Source organism: Pongo abelii, chromosome 13 (assembly GCF_028885655.2).
Source record: "Pongo abelii isolate AG06213 chromosome 13, NHGRI_mPonAbe1-v2.0_pri, whole genome shotgun sequence".
Taxonomy (NCBI): domain Eukaryota; kingdom Metazoa; phylum Chordata; class Mammalia; order Primates; family Hominidae; genus Pongo; species Pongo abelii.
The window spans coordinates 18,493,815-18,520,978 of NC_071998.2; the positions used below are offsets into that span (position 1 = coordinate 18,493,815).

At 38.2% G+C, this 27,164-nt stretch overlaps 1 long non-coding RNA gene across 2 annotated transcripts in view; it reads right to left on the reverse strand.

Moving 5' to 3' along the window:
* LOC129047720 (uncharacterized) overlaps positions 1-10,095 on the reverse strand; it is a 60,797-nt gene extending 50,702 nt beyond the window's left edge. For both annotated transcript variants that reach the window (XR_010136456.1, XR_008509477.2), the window contains exon 1: positions 9,964-10,095. This is a non-coding gene — a long non-coding RNA (uncharacterized LOC129047720). The remainder of the gene's footprint in view (positions 1-9,963) is intronic.
* Between the last annotated feature and the right edge of the window lie 17,069 nt (positions 10,096-27,164).

The window sequence follows — 27,164 nt, forward strand, 5'->3', positions numbered from 1 at the left end:
GATTTTAAAGCAGCTTTTATAAAAATGTTCCAACAAGTGGTCGCAAACACTTTTTTTTTTTCCCTTGGGACAGAGTCTCACTCTGTTGCCCAGGCTACAGCGCAGTGGCGCAATCTAGGCTCACTGCAACCGCAGCCTCCTGGGTTCAAACGATTCTCCTGCCTCAGCCTCCCAAGTAGCTGGAACTACATGCATGCGCCACCACGTCCAGCTAATTTTTGTATTTTTAATAGAGACAGGGTTTCACCATGTTGGCCAAGATGGTCTCGATCTCTTGACCTCATGATCTGCCTGCCCCAGCCTCCCAAAGTGCTGGGATTACAGGCGTGAGCCACCATGTCCGGCTGCAAACACTTTTATACCAATGGAAAACTAGAAGTATCAGAAAATAAATAGAAGATGTAAAAAGGAACAAAATGAACATATTAGGACCAAAAAATACAATAACTGACATAGAAAATTCTAAGTAAGCTTTTTATTACAATAAAACTAAATAGGTAAATCGTAAATATAAATCAAGAGAAATTATCTAATCTGAACAATAGAGAGAAAGAAAGATGAAAAAGTCTTGATTAGAGCCTTAGAGACTTGAGGAACAATGACTAAAGTTCCAACATACATGTCATCTGAGTCTCAGAAGGAGACAAGGAAAAGGAGCGCAGTGCTGAAAGAATTTTGAAAACCTAACAGGAAAAATTACCCAAATTTGGCAAAAGGCAAACATTAATTGAACTAAAAGGAGAAATCAACAAATGTACAATTATGATTGGATAACTCAACACTCCTCTCTCGCTAATAATTAGTGAACATTTGAAATTAATTGATGGTAAGTTTGATTAAGTCTGAGATTTTTTAGCAGTATTGTTTATCACATAGAATTAACAGATCATTTCCATATAGCAGACAAAAATGCATTCTGAGCCATATGTAATAGTTCATCACACAAAATGTTGAGTTAATGCCAGTCAGAATGTCTTTCTTCTTCCAGTACAGGGATTACGAAATAATGGCAAGACCTAAGGTCATGTATGCAGTGATGCACCAAGTACCTTAAATAATAGGACATGAGATTGCAAGCACAATGCAGTCACTATGAATGAGAAAATTATGTAAGAGCTCAAATTCATGTGTTGAGGAGGCTTCTGAGAAGCCTTGAAGGATATCTGGCCAATTCAGCTCTTACTGGGTTAGACTGTTAATTGTCTTATTGCCTTAACTCTCATCAAAAAAAAGCTGCTCTGCAGGCTTTTTTTTACTGTGGGAAAGTGATTAACAACACCCCAGCTAGAAAATTCTTCCTGATGTCTGTCCTGAGTCTCTCCTGATCTAACAAGCAAGGATGTACAAGAACTTATCAACTCCATCATCAATTACAAAAAAAATTAAGTCGTCATAATCGTGGTATATGATTTAAGGATTTACCAAAATGAAATGGTAGTCAAGCTATCAGAGGATGGAGGAACCTCCGTTTCACCATCTGGTTGTTCCTCTTTGTTCCCTTTAGGTTAGTCTGAGCCAAAAGACCCAACACTAATCACAATGCTTTGTCCATTTCAGTAGGCATAATTCCTTACAACAACAAATAAAATAATTCCTAAGCATTTATTTCATAAAATAAATGTATTAGATATTTTGTCCTCACAAAAATAAGAGATAGAGTCTACTCAAAACAGTGTTTTGTGTATCATTTTCATAAATTTCAAATTAGAATGTAAAGTTTATCATATGTCTTCCATTTGTTAGGATAGTGTTAGTAACATTTACAAAATCATTTTCTTTCTCCTGTACTTATTTGACATAAAATGTATCATTCTCTGAGAATATAAGATGAAATCATTCCACAGAAGAATTACTTATATCCAGAGTTATTTATGTGTAATAGTACTCCATAAATTCCCTTTGAGGGCCTTGTTCCATTCAGCAAGAAGAATGTCTGGATGCTAGGCAAAATTGTATGTAAGTTAAAAGCATGAAATTTGAGGCTGGGCGCGGTGGCTCATGCCTGTAATCCCAGCACTTTGGGAGGCCAAGGCGGGCAGATCACGAGGTCAGTAGCTCGAGACCAATCTGGCTAACACGGTGAAACCCCGTCTCTACTAAAAATACAAAAAATTAGCCGGGCGCGGTGGTGGGCACCTGTAGTCCCAGCTACTAGGGAGGCTGAGGCGGGAGAATGGCCTGAACCCGGGAGGCGGAGCTTGCAGTGAGCCGAGATCGCGCCACTGCACTCCAGTCTGGTCGACAGAGTGGGACTCCGTCTCAAAAAAAAAAAAAGAAAGAAATTTGAATCAAGCTCTGCCATTGAATTATCACATGAACCTGGAACAACATAACCTCTCCCTGCCTTAGTTTCTCTATTTATATAATGGTAAGTATAATAAAAGTATACTTCAAGGGCTTTTGCAAGCACTATATGAACCAATAGATCTAACACATTTAGAACAGTAACTTGATATTTTAGGCACCATGTAAGTTATTGTTATTATCTGCTATTGTATCTACCCAAAAGCTAGAATCCCTCTTCTTGGCCCCCACATTCCTATGACATGTCTACAAATATCTTGTAAATATATTTGTTCATTTTATGCATGGATTTACTTGTATGCTGAATGCCTTTACATGTGCCAGGCATTGTCTAGGTGTTGGAGAAACTAAGACTGACTTGAAGGAGATATTTACTTAAAAGAAATAGCTGTAATGGGTATAATTTGCAGACAGGGAGAACCCTGTGTCAAACAGAGTAATTGGAAAACTTCATTTTGAATATAAAGGGAAAAAACTTTTCTGAGTTCATAAAAGAATTATTGATATCATCAACAATAAAGAGCATTTGCTAATATTTATATTTCCTATTATACATACATATATTTATATAGATTTCAGCTAACAGCTGGGCCTTGGTTCTACTATGACATGTTGCTAAAAGCATTGATTATGTAAGTTCCTGTTATATGCAGTGTTTGCATGAGATAAAACTTTAAGACAAAAAAATCTGCTCAAAAAAGTGCCTTGGTCTTCGTAGCTTATTCAAGACATTTATTTTATATTCTGCAGACTGTGGAACATCTGTTTATTAATGCAGCTTTATGATATGTTGTAAATTGCCTTAACATAAAATATGAAATTGCACATTCGAGCCCAGATTTTCCTTTCATCCCCTTGTGTTCAGCTTGGCAAAAGGCTGATACTGCCAAAAAAAGAAAGAAAACTTTGTTCAAAATTGAAGTTAATACTTTCTTGGAGAAATAACTACTAACTAAAGGCAAATACTTGATGAGACTATTTTAATGTATCTATTGTCCTCGTTATGTAGGATATAATTTCTTTCTTTAACATATGATGATTTTATTTCAAAGCCATTTTGACTGAATGACTTTCAAGGTTATTTTGCAAATCATAGTAATTTAAATACTTAAGGAAGCTAGTCAAAAATTTGAAATTAATTGATGGTAAGTTTGATTAATTCTGAGACTTTTAGCTGTATTATTTATCACACAGAAGAGAAGGTCATTTCTATATAGCAAACAAAAATGCGTTCTGAGCCATATGTAATAGTCCATCACACAAAATGTTGAGTTAATGCCAGTCAGAATGTCTCTCTTCTTCAAGTACAGGGATAACAAAATAATGGCAAGACCCAAGATCATGTGTGCAGTGATGCACTGAAATACCTTGAATAATAACAGATGGGGCCGGACGCGGTGGCTCACGCCTGTAATCCCAATACTTTGAGAGGCCAAGATGGGCAGATCACAAAGTCAGGAGATCGAGACCATCCTGGCCAACGTGGTGAAACCCCGTCTCTACTAAAAACACAAAAATTAGCTGGGTGAGGTGGCAAGCACTTGTAATCCCAGCTACTTGGCAGGCTGAGGCAGGAGAATCGCTTGAACCCAGGAGGCGGAGGTTGCAATGAGCCGAGATCATGCCACTGCAGTCCAGCCTGGCGACAGAGTGAGACTCCATCTAAAATACTACTGCTAATAATAATAACACATGAGATTGCAGGCACAATGCAGTCTGTGAATGAGAACATTATGTAAGAGCTCAAGTCCATGTGCTGAGGAAGTCTCTGAGAAGTCTTGAAGGATATCTGGTCAATTCAGCTGTTACTGGGTTAGACTCTTAATTGTCTTATTGCCTTAACTCTCGTCAAAAAAAAAAAAAAAAAAAAAAAAAAAGGCTGCTCTGCAGGCTTTTTACTGTGGGAAAGTGATTAACAACACCCCAGCTAGAAAATTCTTCCTAATGTCTGTCCTGAATCTCTCCTGATCTAACATGTGTATTCCTAGTTCAGCTTCCCTCAATGGAAACAAAGAATTGCTTAAAAGGGAAATTATTCTATGGCTTTTGTTTCCACAACAAAACAGGAGATAATGTGCCCTATTTTGTAAAACAAATTATTTCACTGAAAACTCTTTTTGAAACCTCTACTCTGAGCTATGTTAAGTTGTTTAGTGAAATTAAACCCGCTTCTTTGTCGATCTTCTGACTACAAAATTCTGGCTAAGTTGATTCATTTATTCTCTGCCTCTTTCTTTCCCCTCCTCTCTTAGTTCCAGCTGTATTGCCGAGCCCTACGAAGGTGCTGTCCTGGGCTGCTGAGTTCTCCTGAGCTGCAGCAAGGATGGGCCAGACTCAGGGCAGGTACTGCCGAATGACAGTGAGCCCTACTTTCTGGGGGTTCTCTGTTTAATTAGGTGAGGCTGCCTTTAGTCATATTATCACACCAGGGAACTGAGGCTCTCAGTCTGATGGAGAATAGCAGAAGTCTACAGGATGGTTATGTAAAGAGGCAGGACTGAAGGGTGAGGGAAGGCTGCCCTGAGATTTAACTGTTGAGCCTTGCAAGACAGGACAAGGACAAGATCAGCATAAAGAGGTGGGTGGAGGGGGGAGGGTGGGTAGAGAATTCTAAACCAAGGTCAACACAGTAGTTCTTGTGAAGAGAGGAAGCAGGGAGTGAATGAACAACTGAAAGAGGGCCCACAAGACTGGGATGCCAAGCAAGGGAGAGGAACAATACCTGGCCCCGCACTGGAGGGCACAGTGAACCAGATTCCACTGGCCAAGAGTCACTCGTGTAGGTGTCTCTGAGCTAGGAGATGTGTACTAATTCCTAACAGGAAAGAGTTTAGGCCAGCCTTGGCCATCAGAGAGGATGAAAGAAAAAATTTGTCTTATTTATGGAGCTAGCATAAGAGGAAGCTAGAGCTTTACTAAATGTGAAAATTTAAGTTGATGCATATTCTACATCCTGAACACCCAGTGACAAACTGATGTTCCAATATCTGTTTATACAATGTGTGTGTTATCATTACATTGGCAAAATGGATGATATGTTTGCCTTATTTCAAATCACTAAGTTTTGTATTATGGTGATATACTCATACTGCTTTCTTATCAACTCAGAAATCCATTATACAAAATCCATTTTTTATGGCCATCTAAATCCTTTATTCAATATCATCAGCCTGGGACATGTTAATATATTTCTGCTAGACATACCACCCAGACTTCAAATGCATAGGACACTAAGCATATAGTGTTAGCAGCATGTTTTCCTTTAATAAAAAGACATTATTTTTGGAGGCAGTTTTACATTTACAAGAAAATTGAGCAGACAATACAGAGAGTTCCTTAAACCCTCCCTAGCTCATCATGCCTATTATTAAGATATCTTGCATTCGTCTGGTATATTTGTTACAATTAAGGAGCCAATATTGATACATTATTATTATTAACTAAAATTAACAGTTTCATTAAGGTGCACTGTTTGTGTTGTACATTCTATGGGTTTGGAAAATGTGTAATGTCATATATCCACCATGACATTTTACAGAATGGTTTCACTGTCCTAAAAATCCCCTGTGCTCCACCTATTCATCCCTCCTTCTCCCCGCAAATCCCTGGCAACAACTGTACTTTTCATTGTCTTCATCGTTCTGCCTTTTAAAGAATGTCATATAGTTCGGCTTACACAGTATGTAGTCTTTTCAGATCGGCTTCTTTCACTTACTGATGGGCATTTAAGGATTTTTTTTCCATGTCTTCTCATAGTTAAATAGTGTGTACCTTTTTATCACTTAATAACATTCTATTGTATGAGTGTACCACAGTTTGTTTATCCATTCACTTACTGAAGTTGCTTCCACCTTTGGGCAATTATGAATAAAACTCCTATAAACATCAATGTGCAGATTTTTGTGTTGACCTCAGTTTTCCATGTCTTTGGTTAAATGCCAAGACACAATTACTGGGTCTTATGGTGACAGTATACTTAGTTTTGTGAGAAACCACTTCCCTTCCAAAGTGGCTGTATGGGTCTGTATGGGAAATATTTGCATTAACATCCAAATCACACAATCTTTTTGTTACACTTTAAGCATTAAGAGATTCGTTGTCATAGTTACCTTGGGAGTTAATTGCTTCTGAGGAGTTGACAAGGGCTCTCGGTAATGTGGTGCATATTAACACAGGTTATATTAATGAATAAACAATGCATGAACTATGAAATGTAAGTCCATGCAGAGTATATTATTAATAAATAAATAATGATTATGTACTACTTATTTATCTTTTGACAGAGAGGTGTGCAACAAAAATGTTGTTGTTCTTGAAAATTTTGAAGTCGAGCCTCAACAATTAAATATAAATTTTGTCTTTTCATGTAAGTGATAGACTAATGAATCTACAGATTTGCAAGTTTATAAGCCAAAGTGAATGAATGCCTCCTTCTGAAAATTATTATTGGGCTTATGAGTTTATAAGCGCATGCATTTCACCCTGGTTGGCCTAAGCTGGCAATTTCCTCCAAGTGGGCATATTAGGAATACCAAATGTCACGAACAGACTGCAAAGAGAGAGAGGAAGGGAACATTTAGCTTCTGACAGCTGAACACAAGAAAAGGGTCCAACCAGTTTCCTGGGAAAGCTGAGAGCTGGAGGTTACAACCATCAGATGACCAGTGACCAGCTTCTCTTGTTTATTTTAAGTCTTCTGTTTTAATAGATAATATTTCATTTTGACATTTTAAGGAACATTTCTGTGTCTCTGTTCTGGCCCCTGATGTTACCTTTGGAGACTAGGGGGAAGAGAGAGGGAGTAATTAATATATTTATAAGAACATATTTTTGAATAAGAAGAATATGCATGAGTTAATATTTATTAATATTTTTTATTAATCAAAATATATTCACAAGAAATTATTTATATTTAAGAATATACTCAATAATATATATGTAAGATATGTTATTCAGGAGTGCATTCTTAATTCACATGTTCTTTGTGCCACATGTCCACTGATCTCTGTGGAAGATTCATAAAAATGATATGTAAGGTATCCAAATTGCTGAAAACCACAGACAATGAGAAAAATCTTGAAGGCAGCTAGAGGAAAAATTAAGCATTTACATCAAGCATTTATCAATGAGAAGAATATATTCATCGGAAGAATTGTATTAGTCCATTCTCACGCTGCTAATAAAGGCATACCCGAGACTGGGTAATTTGTAAAAGGGAGGTTTAATTGACTCACAGTTCAGCATGGCTGGGGAGGCCTCAGGAAACTTAAAATCATGCCAGAAGGGGAAGCAAACATGTCCTTCTTCACATGATGGCAGAAAGGAGAAGTGCTGAGCAAGTGGGGGAAAAGCCCCTTATAAAACCATCAGTTCTCGTGAGAACTCACTCACCATTATGAGAACAGCAGCATGGAAGTAACCGCCCCCATGATTCAATTACCTCCCAGTGGGTCCTTCCCACAACATATGGGGATTATGGGAACTACACGTTAAGATGAGATTTGGGTGGGGACACAGCCAAATCATATCAAGAATATATTTTAAAAATAAATCATTTTATTCAAGAATAAACTCATATAAATATGTTTATCTTTTTCACCATCAGTTTTTCCTTTTTTCTTTTAGCTTCCATCTGTCAAAGCAGAAAGCCAGGTCAGAGATAGACCAGACATCCCTTCACATTTGCTGTGACTATGACACAAGAAAATTAGTCAATCTTAAATAGTTAGCAGAAACAAATTTAACAAAATAGTCATCAGTAAATTGGCCACTCAGCAAAGTGGCTTTGTCGGTGGACCTGGTCGAGAGAGCTAGGATCTGCTGCCACAGAAACTGCCTTGGTCAGGTGAAACAACCCCAAAGCAGAAAGTGTAGGTAGAAAATCAGGACTGAAGCAGTTACACATGTTGTCATTGATCTTTCCATCTGCAGGGGATAATGCAGTGAAACCCTGCCACCTTTCCACAGGCTAACTCTCAGAGGAATAAAAAAAAAAAAAGTCATGTGCAGGTTGATTTGGGCTCATGAATACTCTTTCATCATTCAACTTTTGATGTTCAAAAGTGTATGTTATTATATTTGTGCACATGTGAAATGAAAGAGAAAGGAGCTTGGACACATGAAAACTAAGGAAAGAAAAACCTAATTTGTCTTACTAATAAAGAATAACAGAAAAAAGGGTAATACCAATTTCACTTGCTTCTATGTCTCTTTTCTATGCCCTCAGGAAGTACAATTTACCACTTTGGGAAGCTTAGGAGGGAGCATCACTTAAGACCAGGAGTTCAAGACCAGCCTGTGCATCATATTGATGTCTCTTCTAAAAGCACTACTAATGCAATAAAATGTATTCTCATTGAAAATTACATCTGCAGAGAATAAAACAGGAAAAAAACTGCTGTCTTTCACACTCAATTGTTTATCTTCTGATCTGATTCATCTTGCCATTGTATGTTGCATGTAAGTTGTAAGAAACTAAAATGTAACATATTGTGGTACGTATACACCATGGAATAATAGAATACTATGCAACTATAAAAAAGAATGAGATCATGTCCTTTTCAGGAACATGATGAAGCTGGAGGCCATTATCCCTAGCAAACTAACACAGGAACTGAAAACCAAATACCGCATCTTCTCACCTACAAGTGGGAGTTAAACGATGAAAACACATGGATACATAGAGGGGAATGACACACGCTGGGGCCTACCTGAGAGTGGAGGGTGGGAGGAGGGAAAGGGGTACAAAATATAACTATTGGGTACTAGGCTTAATACCTGAGTGATGAAATAATCTGTACAACAAACCCCTATGACACGAGTTTACCTGTATAACCAACCTCCACATGTAACCCAAGCTTAAAAGAATAGTTTAATATATAAATATATGTATAGTGGCATTTTGGACAGACATTTACATATAGAGATGCATGAATACATAGATCAATAGATGTATGTATTCACGGGTTATTATGAATGCAAATATGCATTTAAAACTAGCGTTTCCAGCACTTTGGGAGGCCGAGGCGGGCAGATCACGAGATCAGGAGATCGAGACCCTCCTGGCTAACACAGTGAAACCCTGTATCTATAAAAATACAAAAAAAAAATATAGCCAGGCATGGTGGTGGGCGCTTGTAGTTTCAGCTGCTCAGGAGGCTGAGGTAGGAGAACTGCTTGAACCTGGGAGGCGGAGGTTGCAGTGAGCTGAGATCGGGCCACTGCACTCCAGCCTGGGTGACAGAATGAGACTCCATCTCAAAAAAAAAGGATTTCTGGGCATTTTTGGTTGTCATTTTGTCTGTTTTGTTTTTATCTATTGACACTAGCAGGAAGGCTTACTTTTTTATAGTAGGTATATATTTCAAACCATAGTCTTAGGTCTTATGAGATGGTTAAAGGAAACATCATATAAGAGCTCAGAGATGTAAAATAGAGCCATTTATGATGGTTTTGAGAACCTGTAATGATACATCTATGTTAATTTTTAATATGTTAATTTAATTTAGGTTTTCTGCGTTTGGAACTGTGTACAGGTAAGATGCTCTAAGCTACCATATAGCAACATTTAAATGAAAATTACCATTACATTTATTTAGCGCCAAATAATTTAATATCTATTACTGGGTTGTTACTAGAAAGAAAAACAGCTCACTGTACTTGTTAACGAAGTAAAGCAGTCCCAGTCAAATCTTGCATTGCTCTGACACGTGTTTTGCTAAAGGAGAGGGAGAGGCATTTTGTTGTATTTCCCGCTGGCTTCCTGGGGAAACAGAGCACATTTGGAGAATGTGTTCCCCTTTGTTAATTGTGACACATGTGTCCAGTGATGCCTGATAAGAACTCTTAAAGTGATATGGAATGTGTTCAAATTGCTGAAAACCAGAGACAAAGAGAAATCAACACAAAAACTGAAAATCTCTCATTTTTCTCAAAAGAGAAACATCTTGAAGAAGCTAGAGGAAAAAAGACATTATCAACCAAGAAACAAGGTTAAGAATGGGAGCTGACTTCATATCAGAAACCGTGCAAGCAAGAAACGAAGTGACACTTTTGAAGTCATAAAAGAATTTTTAAAAACCTATCAACCCAGAATTCTATAACCAATGAAAAATTCTTTAAATATTTGTTAATTACTGTGGTGATTTTGAATGATGGTGAAGTTGAATTCCCCTCATGTGGCTTGCAAGTTAGTCTTGTTTTTGTGGTTTTGGTTTTTGTTTTTGAGATAAGGTCTTCTCTGTCATCCAGGCTGAAGTGCATTGGCACAATCACAGCTCACTGCAACCCCAACATCCCAGACTCAAGTGATTCTCCCACCTCAGCCTCCCTCATTGCTGAGACTACAGGTGCACTCCACCACACCTGGCTAATTTTTGTAACTTTTGTAGAGATGGGGTTTCACCATGTTGCCCAGGCTGGTTTTGAACTTCTGGGCTCAAGCAATCTGCCCACCTTGGTCTCTCAAAGTCCTGGAATTACAGACATGAGCCACTGTGCCCAGTCTTGCAGGTTGGTCTTAATGACTGACTTTTAAGAAATGGAATATGGAAAAGTAAAAACTGTAATTTTGTAGTGGAGGAAACCATCAAGTCACCAACATAGCCAAGTAATCAAGGTTAACATCAACAATGAAAAGTCATATGGCTACCTCACACCACCGTGACACAATGGGAAGTTCACTTCAACTATGTGAAATTCTTCCTCAAAATTTACAACCCCACTTTAATCAAGAGAAAACATCAGATGAACCCAAATCATTTGATGCACATTCTAAAAAATATCTGATCAGTGGTCTTCAAAGTGTCAAAGCCAGGAAAGACAGAGAGATTGTCCCTAATTGAAGTAGACTAAGGAGACATGAAGACTAAACACAATATGAGATCCTGGATGGTACCTGGGAACAAAGAGAAGAAATTAGTTAAAAAACAACAACAACAACAAAAAAAACAAAAACTGGTGAAATGTGGGCCGGGCACGGTGGCTCACTCCTGTAATCCCAGCACTTTGGGAGGCCAAGGCAGGTGGATCACCTGAGGTCAGGAGTCTGAGACCCGCCTGGCCAACGTGGTGAAATCTCGTCTCTACCAAAAATACAAAAATTAGCCGGACGTGGTGTTGGGCACCTGTAATCCCAGCTGCTTGGGTGGCTGAGGAATGAAAACCACTTGAAACCAGGAGGTTGAGGTTACAGTGAGCCAAGATCGCACCACTGCACTCCAGCCTAGGCATTAGAGCGAGACTTCCTCTCAAAAATGAAAAACTGGTTAAATATAGCCTGTCGTTTAGGTAATAGTATTGTACAATGTTAATTTCTTATTTTTAATAAATGTGCCATGGTAATGTAAGAGGTTAACATCAGAAGAAACTAAGTGAAGAGTGTATAGAAACTGTCTTTACCATCTTTGCAACTCTATGTAAATCTAAAATTATTCCAGAGAATGACTTCACAAGGTGGCAGAATAGAATTTCTCCAGCTCCACACCCCCACACGGAAATCCAACTAGCAACTATCCACAGGCAAGAATACCTTTCTGAATATCCCAGAACTCAGGAGTGAGACTGAGACACCCAATTGTACTGCAGAACGAAGAAAAGCTGTGCTTTGAAGGGTAAGAGGAACAGTTCATTTTGAGCATGCCACCCCTCCACCAAGCTGGCACAGCACGACACACAGAGGATTTCACTGGACCCACAATTTCTACAGTGGGAAAAGAAAGTTGGAGGTGGACGTTCAGCTTGCCCACCATTCTAGGACCCTTCACAGGAGGCTCACTCTTGTCTTATACCACAGGAAACATTAGGAGTGCCATCGGGGCTAGACCACCTGGGGTCAGCTAGAAACAAAGAATGGGAGTAGATCTCACAGAGACTAGCATGTAGTTAGTCTGCATTCTGGCTAACGGAGGCATCATATGAGAGAGACTAGTCAACAGCATTGTACCACAGGAAGTACAGCTCACAGGTGTACCCAGCTCGAATCCCTCACCAGCTTTCCTACATAGACCTGGTGCTTTCTACAGCATTGCCCAGGCTAGAAGGCAAGTGAAAGTCAGTACTTCTCTGCAGAGGGTGCATCTGGCCCCCACCCAGCACCAGCAGCTGACCAGGGACTCCACTAAGCTTCATTTAAGCCTACCGTAGGCCAGGAGACAAGATCAAGTCCACACATATGTGTGGGGCATAATGGCTTCTAGCCCTGATCAGCCCTGTGTAGCTGAGCAACAATACCAGAGTCTTTAGTTGACCATAGAGCTCAACCCAGAGGCCTGCTCAACTATAGATTCTAAACAACAATACCATCCAACCAGCGGAGACAGCCTACAATCCTGCCTGCTCAGAGTGAATTGCAGGGTCCAGTTAGCAGTACCATTCAACCTTAGGGCTCAGGAAGTGACACAGCCCAACTAGAGAACCTGACACCAAGCTCTGCCCATCCAGGGTCATTGCCAGCTAATGCATCTAGAATCCCTTCCTTCAAAGTAGTAAAGATCTGTCAAAGCCTGGAAGAGGTGGCCGTCTCCTCAAACACAGAAGCATCAATGCAAGACAGAAGTATTATGAAAAGTCAGGGAAATATAACACCACTAAAAGAAAATAATAAAGATCTGATAATAGATCTGGAATATAAGGTGATCTATAAAATGACTGACAAAGAGTTCAGGATAACCCCCTTAAAGAAGTTCAGGGAACTCCAATTAAATAAAATTAAGTTTGAAACCAATTCATGAACAAAATGAGAATTTGCCAAAGAACTAGAGATGATAAATAGAAACCAAATAGAAATCTGAGACATAAAGAATACAAAAATTTAACTGAAAATGTCAATGGAAAGCTTCGACAGCAGACTTGATCAAGCAAAAGAAAGGGTCACTGAATTCAAAGATAGGTAACTTGAAATTATCCAGTCTGAAGAGCAAAAAGAAAAAGAATAAAGAAGGCCTACAGGAATTATGAGATACCATCAGGCAAACTAATATTCACATAATCGGAGATTCCGAAGAAGATAGAGAAGAAGACCCAAAAAGGATATTTAAGAAAATGGCTGAACATTTCCCCAATCTGGGGGAAGATGACAACATCTAAAATACAGGAAGCTCAAAAGTCTCCAATCAAATTCAACTCAAAAAGGAATTTACCAAGATAAAACATAATCAATTTATCAAAAATCAAAGACAAAGAAACAAAACTGAAAGCAGCAAGAGATAAGAAACCTATCACATTCAAGGGAACCACAATATGACTTTCAGTTGACTTCTTAGCAGAAACTCTGCAGGCCAAGAGAGATTGGGGTGATATATTCAAAGTGCTGAAGAAAAAGAACTGCCAACCAGGAATTTTTTACTTGGCAAAGTTGTCCTTAAAAAATAAGAGAGAATTGGCTGGGCGGGGTGGCTCATGCCTGTAATCCCAGCACTTTGGGAGGCCAAGATGGGTAGATCATGAGGTCAGGAGATTGAGACCATTCCGGCCAACACAGTGAAACCCCATCTCTACTAAAGATACAAAAATTAGCTGGGTGTGGTGGCATGCACCTGTATTCCCAGCTACTTGGGAGCCTGAGGCAGGAGAATCACTTGAACTTGGGAGGGAGAGGTTGCAGTGAGCCAAGACCGCACCACTGCACTCCAGTCTGACGACAGAGCAAGAGTCCATCTCAAAAAAAAAAAAAAAAAGATAAAAAAAGAAATAAGAGAGGATTCCAACTTCCCCAGACAAACAAATCCTAAGGGAGTCTATTAGATTATCCCTGCTTTACAGGAATGGCTAAAGGCAGTTCTTTAAGCTGAAATGGAAGGTTTCTACTTAATAAAAAAAAAAAATGCATGTAAAAAACTCAATAACTCGATGGTATTAAGTAATACATAATCAAACTCATTCTCTAACACTGTATGGGTGATATGTAAAGCAATTGTAGCCTTACTGTGATGATTAAAAGGAAAAACTATTAAAAGCAATCATAGCTGCAATTGTTAAGGAATACAAATTACCAAAACAAATAAAAAATTTTACATCAAAATTGTAAAAGGGGGGAGTGAAGGTATGAGATTAAAGTTCAATTGTTATCAGCTTAATGTAGCATATTATAAAGCTCAGATATTTTATGTAAGCCTCATGGTAACCACAAAGCAAAAAGAAAACAACAAGAGAGAAATAAAGAAACAGGGACTTACAAAAAATTCAGAAAATGAATGACAAAACAGCAGTAGCAAGTGCTTACCTATCAATAATTACTTTGAATGTAAACAGATTAAATTCTCCAACCAAGAGACTCAGGACAGCTGAATAAATTTCTTTTTTTTTAAAGAACAATATGCTGCCTACAAGAGACTCACTCTACTAGTGAGGACACATACAGGCTGAAACTGCAGGTATGGAAAAAGATACTCAATGCAAATAGACACCAACAGAGACCAGGAGTATCTATATTTATATCAATCAAAATCATCTTTAAATCAAAAACTGTAAAAAGAGATAAAGAAGGTCATCAAATAATGAGAAAGGGGTCAATTCACCAAGAGGACATAACAATTGTAATTATATATGCACCCAACATCAGAGCACCTAAATATGTAAAGCAATTATTAAATACATGAAGGGAGAAATAAATGGCAATACTACAATATTATGGAACCTCAACACCCCTCTTTCAAAAATGTCCATACTACCCAAAATGATCTACAGTGTCAATGTAATCTCTCTCAAAATTCCAATGTCATTTTTCGCAGAAATAAAAAATAACCTTAAATTTGTGTGGAATTACAAAAGACCCTAAAGAGTCAAAACGATCTTGGGCAAAAGGAAAAAAACTGGTGTCATTACACTCCCTAATTTCAAAATATCTTATAAAGTTATTGTAATGAAAATAGCATGGCACTGGCATAAAAATAAACTGACTGGTGAAACAGGATGGAAAGCCCAGAAATCAACCCATGCATGTATGATCAATTGATTTTTGACCAAGGTGCCAAGAACACACAATGGGGAAAGGACAGTATCTTCAATAAATAGTGTGGGGAAAACTAGCTATCCACATGAAGGAGAATGAAATCAGATCCATATTTTATACCACATACAAAAATCAACCCAAATGGATTAAAAATCTAAACATAATACCTGAAACTGTGAAACTACTAAAAGAAAACAGAGAAAAATCCCCACAACATTGGCTGGGGCAATGATTATTTGGATATGACCCCAAAAGCACAGGCAACAAAAGCAAAAAGCAAAAAGCACAGGCAACAGAAGCAAAAAGCAAAAAGAGAGAAGTAAAATGGCATCAAACTAAAAAGCTTCTTCACAGCAAACCTTTAAAGTGAAGGGACAGCCCACAGAACAGGAAAAAATATTTGCAAACTATACAGCTAATAAAGGGTCAATATCCAAAACATATAAGAAACTCAAACAACACAAATAACATCAGTCTAAATTGGTGAGCCCTTTCAAACTGCAGCTCACTTTATTTATTTATTTATCTTTTTTGAGATGGAGTCTCGCTCTGTCGCCCAGGCTGGAGTGCAGTGGTGTGATCTCGGCTCACTGCAAGCTCCACCTCCCGGGTTCACGCCATTCTCCTGCCTCAGCCTCCGGAGTAGCTGGGACTACAGGCACTCGCCACCACGGCCCAGCTAATTTTTTGTATTTTTAGTAGAGACGGGGTTTCACCGTGTTAGCCAGGATGGTGTCGATCTCCTGACCTCGTGATCTGCCCGTCTCGGCCTCTGAAAGTGCTGGGATTACAGGCGTGAGCCACCGCACCCGGCCTTTTTTTTTTTTACTTTAAGTTCTGGCATACGTGTGTAGAAAGTGCAGGTTTGTTACATAGGTATACATGTTCCATGGTGGTTTCCTCCACCTATCAACCCGTCATCTAGATTTTTTTTTTTTTTTTTTTTTTTTTTTTTTTTGAGACGGTGTCTCGCACTGTCATCCAGGCTGGAGTGCAGTGGCCCGATCTTGGCTCACTGCAAGCTCCGCCTCCCAGGTTCACGCTGTTCTCCTGCCTCTGCCTCCAGAGTAGCTGGGACTACAGGTGCCCACCACCACGCCCGACTAATTTTTTGTATTTTTAGTAGAGATGGGGTTTCACCGTGTTAGCCAGGATGGTCTCAATATCCTGACCTCGTGATCCGCCCGCCTCAGCCTCCCAAAGTGCTGGGATTACAGGCGTGAGCCACCGCACCCGGCCCCATCATCTAGGTTTTAAGCCCCACAGGCATTATGTATTTCCCCTAATACCCCCTCCCCTTGCCCCCCAACCCCGTAACAGGCCCCAGTGTGTGATATTCCCCTCCTTGTGTCCATGTGTTCTCGTTGTTCAGCTCCCACTTAGGAGTGAGAACATGCAGTGTTTGATTTTGTGTTCCTGTGTTAGTTTGCTGAGAATGATGACTTCCAGCTTCATCCAAGTCCCTGCAAAGAACATGAACTCATCCTTTTTTATGACTGCATAGTATTCCATGGTGTATATGTGCCACATTTTCTTTATCCAGTCTGTCATTGATGGGCATTTGGGTTGGTTCCAAGTCTTTGCTATTGTAAATAGTGTTGCAATAAACATACATGTGTATGTGTCTTTATAGTAGAATGATTTATAATCCCTTGGGTATATACCCAGTAATCGGAATGTGCAGCTCACATTTTTAATTTGCTCAGAGTTTTCTTCTCTTTGGATGCATATTCATTGTCTCTGCTTCTTTTTCTTTTTCAGAATTTTCAGATTTGTGTAAATTTCCTCTATCGATTACCACGTCACTTTTATTTTCCATCCCAACTTGTCTCTTAGTATTTTTGCTCTGAGACTTGAAATGGTCCATCTTTTCCTTTGCTGGTCTCCAAGCACTCCTCTAGCTTTGAGGTAGGAAAGCCCACAATAGCTCTCCTACCACTCTCAGGCCTTCATCTGCCTGCTGATGGTCCAAAAACGTCTTGCTTCAGGAGCACAGGTTGGAGTTAGAAGTGAAATTAGAGGCAAATTAGAAGATTTTAAACCATTATTTCCCCAGAACCGCACAAAATCGGCAGCTACATTAAATTTCTTACCCACAGAGCTGATTTTAGAAATACATAACTGCAGACATTTTTAACGGTGACTGTCCCAAGAAAGGTAATGGGGATGCATGTGTGTGTGTGTACGTGTGTGTGTACATGTGTTTGTGTTATTATCCATCAAAAAGCAGCAAAAGTTTCTTATATATATTTTACAGAAAACAACAGGAGAAGGGTTTTGTCATGCTATACTTAGAATTCTGAACATCATAACTTTTATTACAATGTATGTTTTAAGGTTAAAAACAGTATTATTTAATGTGGAAAACCTTGGTAAATGACATTCTATTTATAATATATATTTTATATTCATAATTATGTTATATTCTTATATGCAATATTCAACACTAATATAATTTGTTTTATGGTACACCTGGCATGTAATTCTCTCATATCTTGGAGATGTTTCACATACATTTTTCTAATTCTGTCCTGACTAGTCTTCCTATTAACTGTTTAAAGAACTTTATACTCCACTATAGAAATCCTTCTTTTTAATAAATAAATGTGCTTTATGTAATGTCTCCCATAAATAGTTTTAAATGACACCTGGACCATGATTGATACAGAAATATGTACATACACACATATCTATATCTATATTTATATGTATAAACATATGTACACATATCTATATAGAGAAATGTATTTCTATCTGTCTTTCCTATTGGATGTCTTGAAACTCCATCTTTGGGTTCCTTTCTTTTAACTTAAAACCTATTTTTCCTACTAAAATGTAATGAAAAAAAATAAAACCAACTGGGAGAACTAATAGTTGGCATTTTCTTACTCATTTATGCCTCAGTGGGACAATATTTTATCAACTGTTAGCATGGAAAAACAAATATACTTTGTTTTGACAGAAAAAAGAGAAAAAACATTAAGCATCTCAGGCAAGAAAGGGATGGGAAAAGCATGATTTGGGTGAAGCTGAGTAGTGAAGTAAATGTCAAATGGTAGCCTAAGGAGCTGAGGACAATTTTCACTTGCATCGCAATTTTTAGTAGAGTTGCTTAGTCACTTTAAAAACAGATTTAATACATGTTTTCTCTTAAAAAATCTACAGCAAGAAATCTAGAAACCAATCAAATTTCTATCATTTCAAGCCAGAATTCTTTCAATTGTTTCAGGTTATGGAGGCATTTGCCCATAAAATATTTTGCCTGATAGTGTTTTCCAAAAAGGGAAATATTTTCTGCTCTCATCAACAACAAAATGTCTGGAAGAAAAAGGAAATATTAAGGAATAAAAATTTGGCTGAAGAGCCTCTCTACTTAAAGGAATGAAAGGTGTTTCAAAAAGTTACTAACAATAAGCACAAAAACAATTAAACATTAAATATAGAAACAATTAAAAGAAATATTTCATGATTTTCTGTAGCTCTTATTGGCAATCAAAAACCAGAAAACAAAAGCAGCAGGGGGGAATGCAAGAATAAATGAAGTGCAGAGAAAGGGCAAACATGAGTAAATAGTAATGAAAGCTATTTAAAACTACAATAATAATAATATCTTGTAGAAATATAAGATGCAATAAAAAGTGTATTACAACAATGGCACAAGGGTGAGAGATACACAAATACATGGAAGTAAACTTGTAAGGATCTTGCATTCTTTGGGAAGTGGCCAAAGTACTAATAACTTAAGAGAACGTATTGTGATCTTGAGGGAAATGACTAAAAGTTTCATTACAGCTGCAAAGCTAATACAGGAGATTCATAGCCAACAATTGGAAATTACCCAAAAATTTGTCAATAAAAGAATGGATAAACAAATCCCATGTTAATATAATGGAAGAGTACATAACAATGGAAAGGAATGAACTAAAAATATCTACCAAAAATTGGAGGAATATCAAAACATTTTGCTAAGGGAAACGAGAGAGACACAAGATGACATACTGTATGATTCCGTTTATATGTTCAGGAAGAGGCAAAACTAATCAATGTTGATAAGAGATTGTTTTGGAAAGGACACAGGAAACTTCCTAGGTAATGGAAATGTTCTATATGTTGATCTGAATGAGGGTAAAGAGAGAGAAGGAGGAAGAGAGAAAGAGAGAGTCATTGACCAATATGGAAGATCTGAGCTAAGAGTCCTTAATGGATATAAAAATATTAAAAGGAGCCTTCTTAAATTGTACCACACACTTTAACCTGGATTCATAAAGCATCAAAAGTAGAAAGGATATAGAGGGATCATTTATTCCAATCTCCTCAATTTTACAGATGAAAAAACAGACAAAGAAGAATAGATGCTCTATTAGTCTGTTCTCACACTTCTATAAAGAACTGCCTGAGACTGGGGAATTTTTTTTTTTTTTTTTTTTTTTGAGATGGAGTCTCATTCTGTAGCCAGCCTGAAGAGCAGTAGCACAGTCTTGGCTCACCGCAACCTCTGCCTTCTGGGTTCAAGTAATTCTCCTGCCTCAGCTGCCTGAGTAGCTGGGAGTGCTGGCACATGCCAACACACCCAGCTAATTTTTGTATTTTTAGTAGACACAGGTTTTCACCATGTTGGCCAGGATGGTCTCAATCTCTTGACCTCATGATCCACCCACCTTAGCCTCCCAAAGTGCTGGGATTACAGGCATGAGCCACTGCGCCCAGTGAGACTGGGTAATTTATGAAGAAAAGAGGTTTAATTGACTCACAGTTCCACAGGCTGTACAGGAAGCATAACTAGGAAGCCTCAGGAAACTTACAATCATGGTAGAAGGTGAAGGGGAAGCAAGCATGTCTTACCATAGCAGAGCAGGAGAGAAAGAGTGAAGGGGGAAGCGCCACACATTTTTAAAACATCAGGTCTCATGATAACTCACTCATTATCACAAGAACAGCAAGGGGGAGTCTGCTCCCATGATTCAATCAGCTCCCACCAGGTCCCAATTCAACGTGAGATTTGGGTGGCAACACATAGCCAAACCACATTATGCCACACCTAGTCCCTGCCAAATCTCATGTCCTTCTCACATTTCAAAACACAAGCATGCCTTCCCAAAAGTCTTCCAAAGTCTTAACTCCTTCCAGTATTAACTCAAAAGTCCAAGTCCAAAGTGTCTTCTGGAACAAGGCAAGTCCTTTCTGCCTATGAGCCTATAAAACCAAAAACAAATTAGGTACTTCCAAGATACAGTAAGGGTACAGTCATTGTGTAAATGTTCCCATTCCAAATGAGAGAAATTGGCCAAAACAAAGGGGCTACACGTCCCATGCTAGTCTGAAATCCAGCAGGGGAGTCATTATATTTTAAAGCTTCAAAATAATCTCCTTTGACTTTGTCTCACATCCAGGATACACTAATGCAATGGGTGGCCTCCCAAGGCCTTGGAAAGTTCTGCTCCTGTAGCTTTGCAGCATACAGCCCCCATGGCTGCTTTCACAGGCTGGAATTGAATGCCTGTGGCTTTTCCAAGCACATGGTGCAAACTGTCAGCAGACCTACCATTCTGGGATCTGGAGGACAGTGGCCCTCTTCTCATAGCTTCACTAGGCAGTGCCCCAGTGGGGACTCTGTGTGGGGCCTCCAACCCCACATTTCCCCCCTGCACTGCCCTAGTAGATGATCTCCGTAAGGTCTCCACCCCTGCAGCAGACTTCTGCCTGGACATCCACACATCCTCTTAAACCTAGGTAGAGGCTCCCAAACCTCAACTCTTGCCTTCTGCACCCCTGCAGGCCCAACACAATGTGGAAGTCACCAAGGCTTGGGGCTTACACCCTCTGAAGCAATGGACAAGCTGTATCTTGGCCTCTTTTAGCCAAGGCTGGAGTTGAAGTGACCATGATGCAGGGTGCCATGTCCCTAGGCTGCACAAAGCAGTGGGTCCCTGAGCCTGGCCTACAAAACCATTTTTGCCTCCAGGCTGTGATGGGAGGAGTTGCCTTGAAGTTCTCTGAAATATCTTGGAGGCATTTTCCCTCTTGTCTTGGCTATTAACATTCGGCTCCTCTTTACTTATGCAAATTTTTGCAGCCTTCTTGAGTTACTCCCCAGAAGATGGGTTTTCTTTTCTACCACATGGACAGGCTGCAAATTTTCCGAACTTTTATGCTCTGCTTCCCTTTTAAATGTAAGTCCTAGTTGCAGGTCATTTCTTTGTTTATGCAAATAAGCATAGGCTTTTAGAAGCAGCCAGACCACCTCTTGAATGCTTTGCTGCTTAGAAATTTTTTCCAACAGATACCCTAAACCACCTCTCTCAAGTCCAAAGTTCCATAGATCCCTAGAGCAGGGGCACAATGCCATCAGTCTCTTTGCTAAAGCATAGCAAGAGTGACCTTTACTCCAGTTCCCAATAAGTTCCTCATCTCTATCTGTGATCACTTCAGCCTGGACTTCACTGTCCATATCACTATCAGCATTTTGGTCACAACCATGAAACAAGTCTCTAGGAAGTTCCAAACTTTCCCTTATCTTCCTGTCTTCTTCTGATCCCCGCAAACTGTTTCAACCTCTGCCTGTTACCTGGTTCCAAAGTCACTTCCATATTTTCAGGGTCTTTATTGCAATGTCCCACTTCTCTGCTACCAATTTTCTGTATTAGTTCATTGCTATAAAGAACTACGTGAGACTGGGCAATTTATTTTTAAAAAGAGGCTTAATTGACTCTCAGTTCCATAGGCTGTGCAGGAGGCATGGCTGGGGAGGCCTCAGGAAACTTACAATCATGGCATAAGGTGAAGAGGAAGCAAGCACATATTCACTTGGCCAGCAGGAGAGAGAGTGAAGGGGGTGGTGCTACACACTTTTAAACAACTAGATCTTGAGAGAACTCATTATCACAAGAAAAGCAAGGGCAAAATCTTCCCCCAGGATCCAGTTACCTCCCACCAGTTCCCTCCCCTAACATTGGGGATTACAATTCAACATGAGATTTGGGTGGGGACACAGAGAAGAGCCAAACCATATCAGATGCCTTGTCACAGTCTATGGTGCAACTTGTAAATGGAAGAGCCAGTGCTAGGATCCAGTTATCTTGTATCCACTGCAGCACTTGCTCAGAACCATTTTTTATGAAAAATTCAAATCCCATAAGAATTAAATGAAGGCAGAAGACAAATAATATAGCATTCTAAAATTAATTGATACAGTTCATAAGTCAGAAGACAAATAATATAGCATTCTATTTTAATTCATACCGTTCTTTTATTCCAAACTTAATCTTAGTTGTCTCATTAAATGAAAGTTTCTGGGTTGACCACTGATGAAGACACAGACAGAAGCTGTGAATTTTACACATACTTTGATCACATTTTTTCTTGCCTGAATGATTAGAGAAATAACACATTTCATTGTGCTTGATTGCTAAGTGAGACAGATAAGTGTAAGATTATTTTTCAAGCAATACACTTGCTCATCTTTCAGGAAGCACTTTACTCATGATTACATGTGCACTTAGATAAAAGTATAGTTTTTATCTTGATTGTCACTCATGATGTAATTATTCATAAACTTAAGAAAAGAAGTTTTTTTCAGCATGACAAATGGTTCTCATGCTTGTGACATGACACTTTTGATCTGTTATATGAAAGGAAAGGTTTTTTTTCCACCTACCTAAAATTTTCCCCAGTACTAGAAATTTGACAGCACTGAACTCTGTACCTGACAGGATGACTTGTCTCCTTGCATTCTGTTAACCTAGCAATTTGTTCCAACAGAAGCATTCAAATGAAGAGTAACTTTGTGATAAAAAGACAGGAAGCAAAGGGAAACCAAGGGAAAAAAATCATAAAATAAACCACCTGTTAGTGCTACCAAAAAGGTTAAGAGATCAATTCCAAGATTTATAAACTAAGAGGAAAATATTTTTAACCAACTTATAGAATGTCATAAGCTGCCACTCTATCTGCTATCTCCTTTCCCAATTTACTTTGCTTCATAGGATATCTATAACTGGGAGGATCTACAAAGAAATACAATGCATTACTTTATACTTCAAACCTTTTAACTAAGAATAAAATATTACATGAGGCAGAGAAATGTTCTATCTATAGATTTAATATCTAAATTATTTTCTTCAAAAGCCAGTAACTAAGTAAAGTTTATTTTGTGGTAACTTTACATTATTTATCCTCATTTTAATCAAAATCAGGTTGTTTTTCTTGTTCTAAATTGCTATCATATATAGCATTTGTGGTTTGGCAATTCAATGAAAATTGGTTTTCACTGAAATATCAATTCAAAGTTTCTACCAGTAGTATCCAGCGATAAAATCGACTATGTTTCCTTATGAACTAAAAGCAAAACTTGGCATCTAAGTAATCAAATGTTAATAATAGCTTGGATAGATTCTCATTGTTAAAAGCAAAGCAAAGAACAAAAGCAAAACCAAACAAAATGCTGTAATTATATTTGACTTCACTTCTTACTTATACATACATATATATATGTATATCATTGGTTGGGCGTTTTTTCCTAGTCATTTATTATCAAATGTTTGTGTAAAGTCATTGATGTTAGAAAGTCATAATTTTAATTATTGCATTACCTCTGCAATTTCTTCTTTCATGTTCATTTTAAAATGATGAAACTGATATCAGCTAAGTTTTTTAAATCAAAGTAAAAGGAATCAGAATCTTGATGTCAGTCTAGCATGTACCTGACCTGCAAACTCCCTAAAAAGGAAAAAAAGACTGTATTTAAAACTTCTCACGTAGAGTCAAGGATACTTTTTAAGTCCCCTTTCCTGGAATGTTGATTACTGAAGTGCTTTTCCAGAATCTCTGAGCTCAGTTACAGTCAGCCCTTCCTATCCATAGGTTCTGCATCCATGGATTCATCCAATCATGGAAAAAATATCTTCAAAAATTAAGAATAACACAAATTTTAAAACAGTATGTAAAACAACGATTTATATAGTGTTTGCATTGCATTGGGAATTATAAGTAATCTAGAGATTATTTAAAGAGAGAATGTATGTGTGGGTTACATGCAAATACTTCATCATTTGCATAAGGAACTCAAGCATCCATGGGTTTTGGTATCCCCAGGGAGTCCTGGAACCAATGCGCCACGAATACTGTGTTAAGTATCAAGAAAATGGATTAATGATAAGCTGTGTCTTCTCTACAATTCTTTCACCACGTTTTTCCTTTAGAAAAACACTAAATTAAGTATGAAAAGCTTTGGCTCTAATTTCTCATAAATTACTTATAATTTGCTATTTACAAATATAATTATGAATTATAAGTTGATATCGTATTGCAATAACATTTTGTTTCTATAAACATGCCTCTTTTTAATGTAATTTTCTCGTGTATTTTAATATATTGCAGAAATGCAATAACTGAAGAATTTTTTTTGTACAGTTAGAAATTTGTATACAAAGTCTTCTACCATAATAAAAAAAATGAAGAGGAGCACCAAAACAAGTAATTTGCCAAGAGTCACAGTTTTCCTTGGATTCGTATATTCCAATTCCCCTGCCACCACCCCACACAGACACGTTCACATTTGCTACCACTCTCTCACTGCCTGCAATGAGATCTAGTTAGCCAGAGATGTTTTTCAGGCTTTTTCAGATATTATGTTCATGATTTGACTTGCCACGTAGCATAGTTAAGGAGGCCTGGCTTTGTTTTCCTACTGTGAAAGGTTTGGAGAGTTTGATGTCCCACTGGACTGAATGAATGACACTTAATTCAACTTTCTTCCTCATGTAGATATAGCATAAGTGACTTCTCAACTATTAGAAAGTTACTTTTAAGTAGGATTCACTTGACTAATAACCATCTTACTATTTCTCTTCTTCTCTTAAAAGGAAGAGAAACATTTGCCATATAAAATACTGTATATCTTATTTCAATATAAATGGCAAATTTGATTTTTATTATTCATATGCAATACTAAAGACCCCAGCAACATTTCAAATCAGAGTTTCACATCAAATACGTAAAACTGCCAAACTTGAACTGAAAGATAGGCATCTTAATTTCATTATTGAAATGCTAACTTTTGCAATAAATATTTTGAATATTACTGAAAAATAAAACAGAATGAAAGTTGGAGGGCATGTCATTTTTTTATCTGTAGCTTGAACACTGCAATGATCCACATCGTTGCCATAATATTTTTATCATTTAATTTTCTCATTAACTCTCATTCACTTTGAAAAATGTTTGCCATGTTGCACAAGGATAACCAAAAGATATTCCTCAGAGAAGGCACACACATAAATCAGTAAGCTTGGAGCTCATGTCTGTTATGTAGTTTTGGAATTATTCCAAAGACTTACATAGTTTGCTATGTTTTGCTGTAACAAGAACTTAGATTGTACTCCCTCCACCCCTCAAGAATGTGGTGTCTGCCGGGTGCGGTGGCTTCTGCCTGTAATCCCAGCACTTTGGGTGGCCAAGGACGGAGGATCATGAGGTCAGGAGTTTGAGAGCAGCCAGTTCAAGACCATCCTGGCCAACATGGTAAACCACGTCTCTACTGAAAATACAAAATTAGCCGGGTGTGGTGGTATGCACCTGTAATCCCAGCTACTCAGGAGGCTGAGGCAGCAGAATCACTTGAACCCAGGAGGCAGAGGTTGCAGTGAGCCGAGATCATGCCACTGCACTCCAGACTGGGTGACAGAGCAAGACACCATCTCGGAGGGGAAAAAAAAAGAATGCAATCTCAGAGCTCATCAGACCCATCATATGTGAGTTACTGATCTCAACCACTGGATTTCAAAATACATATAAACATAAAAGCTCGATGAACACTTTGAGAACTTCAGTAAGTCTCAGCCACTTCTCCAAAAACGGAGAGCATATTCTATGACAGGGCTGCCCTGCCAGTCACTTCTTGGAAGACTGAACTCATGCAGCAACAGTGCCCCACCCTGTCAGCCGTTGAGCTTTGAAGCCTCGCCTGCATCACTGGCACCACCCGCTGGTGTCAAGGGATCCTAGGTGTCTTTGAGGACCTCCATGGTGTCAGACGCCATCTCTCCAGAGAATTCGCTTGAAAAAAAGGTGCACCTCAAACTTTCATTCGATTTGCCTTTCCACAGAGGCCTGCTTCCATTTCTACTTCAGGGAACTAGACTTTAATATTTGGAACTCACTCCCTCTGTGGTTAATGTGCCTCATCTTTTGAGTGTATTCCCTGTAGATTTGTTCACATTATTCTTCTCCTTTTCGAGCATTGTGAACTTAAGAAAACAAATTCTCCTTGCATGGCAATAACCATGTGATTTGTGAAATCATACTTTGAGCATCTTATTTTAACCATACAAAACAGCGTGGCTCAGAAATTCAATGGGATCATTTCTCTGGTCAGTGACATATCCCCGTGAAGTGAAGCAACAAGGGAGTAAGGGAACAGGGGTTTTAGTTAAGGGGTAAAATGGGTAATCTTCTTGGAAATTACAAGCAACTGAAGAGCTCGTTCCAAAATATGCAGATATCTCCGAAATCATACATACTTTTTATGTTAGCAAAACTTAAGTGCAAGGAATCATAATTTAGGTATATTTAAAGAATGTCTCCAGTCTTGAAATAACCTGGGTGATAAAATAATAATACAATCTTTACTTTTATCTACTTGTTTCTTTTTAATTTTAGCACATTTAATATAAGACATAAAGTAAAATATAACAGTTCTTCAATACATATTTTTCAGAACTAAATAACATTTAAGGGAGATATCCTGATAGTCTTCAAAATATTTTCATCTTAGATTACATATCATTAATTTTTGGTATCAATTTCTAATTTAAAGCTATTTTCCCACTTAGGATCCTAGTTTTTATTTAAATTTTATTTAATTTTTATCTCCTCTTTTCTCATCTATTGTTTTACTGATCGCTTACAATAATTT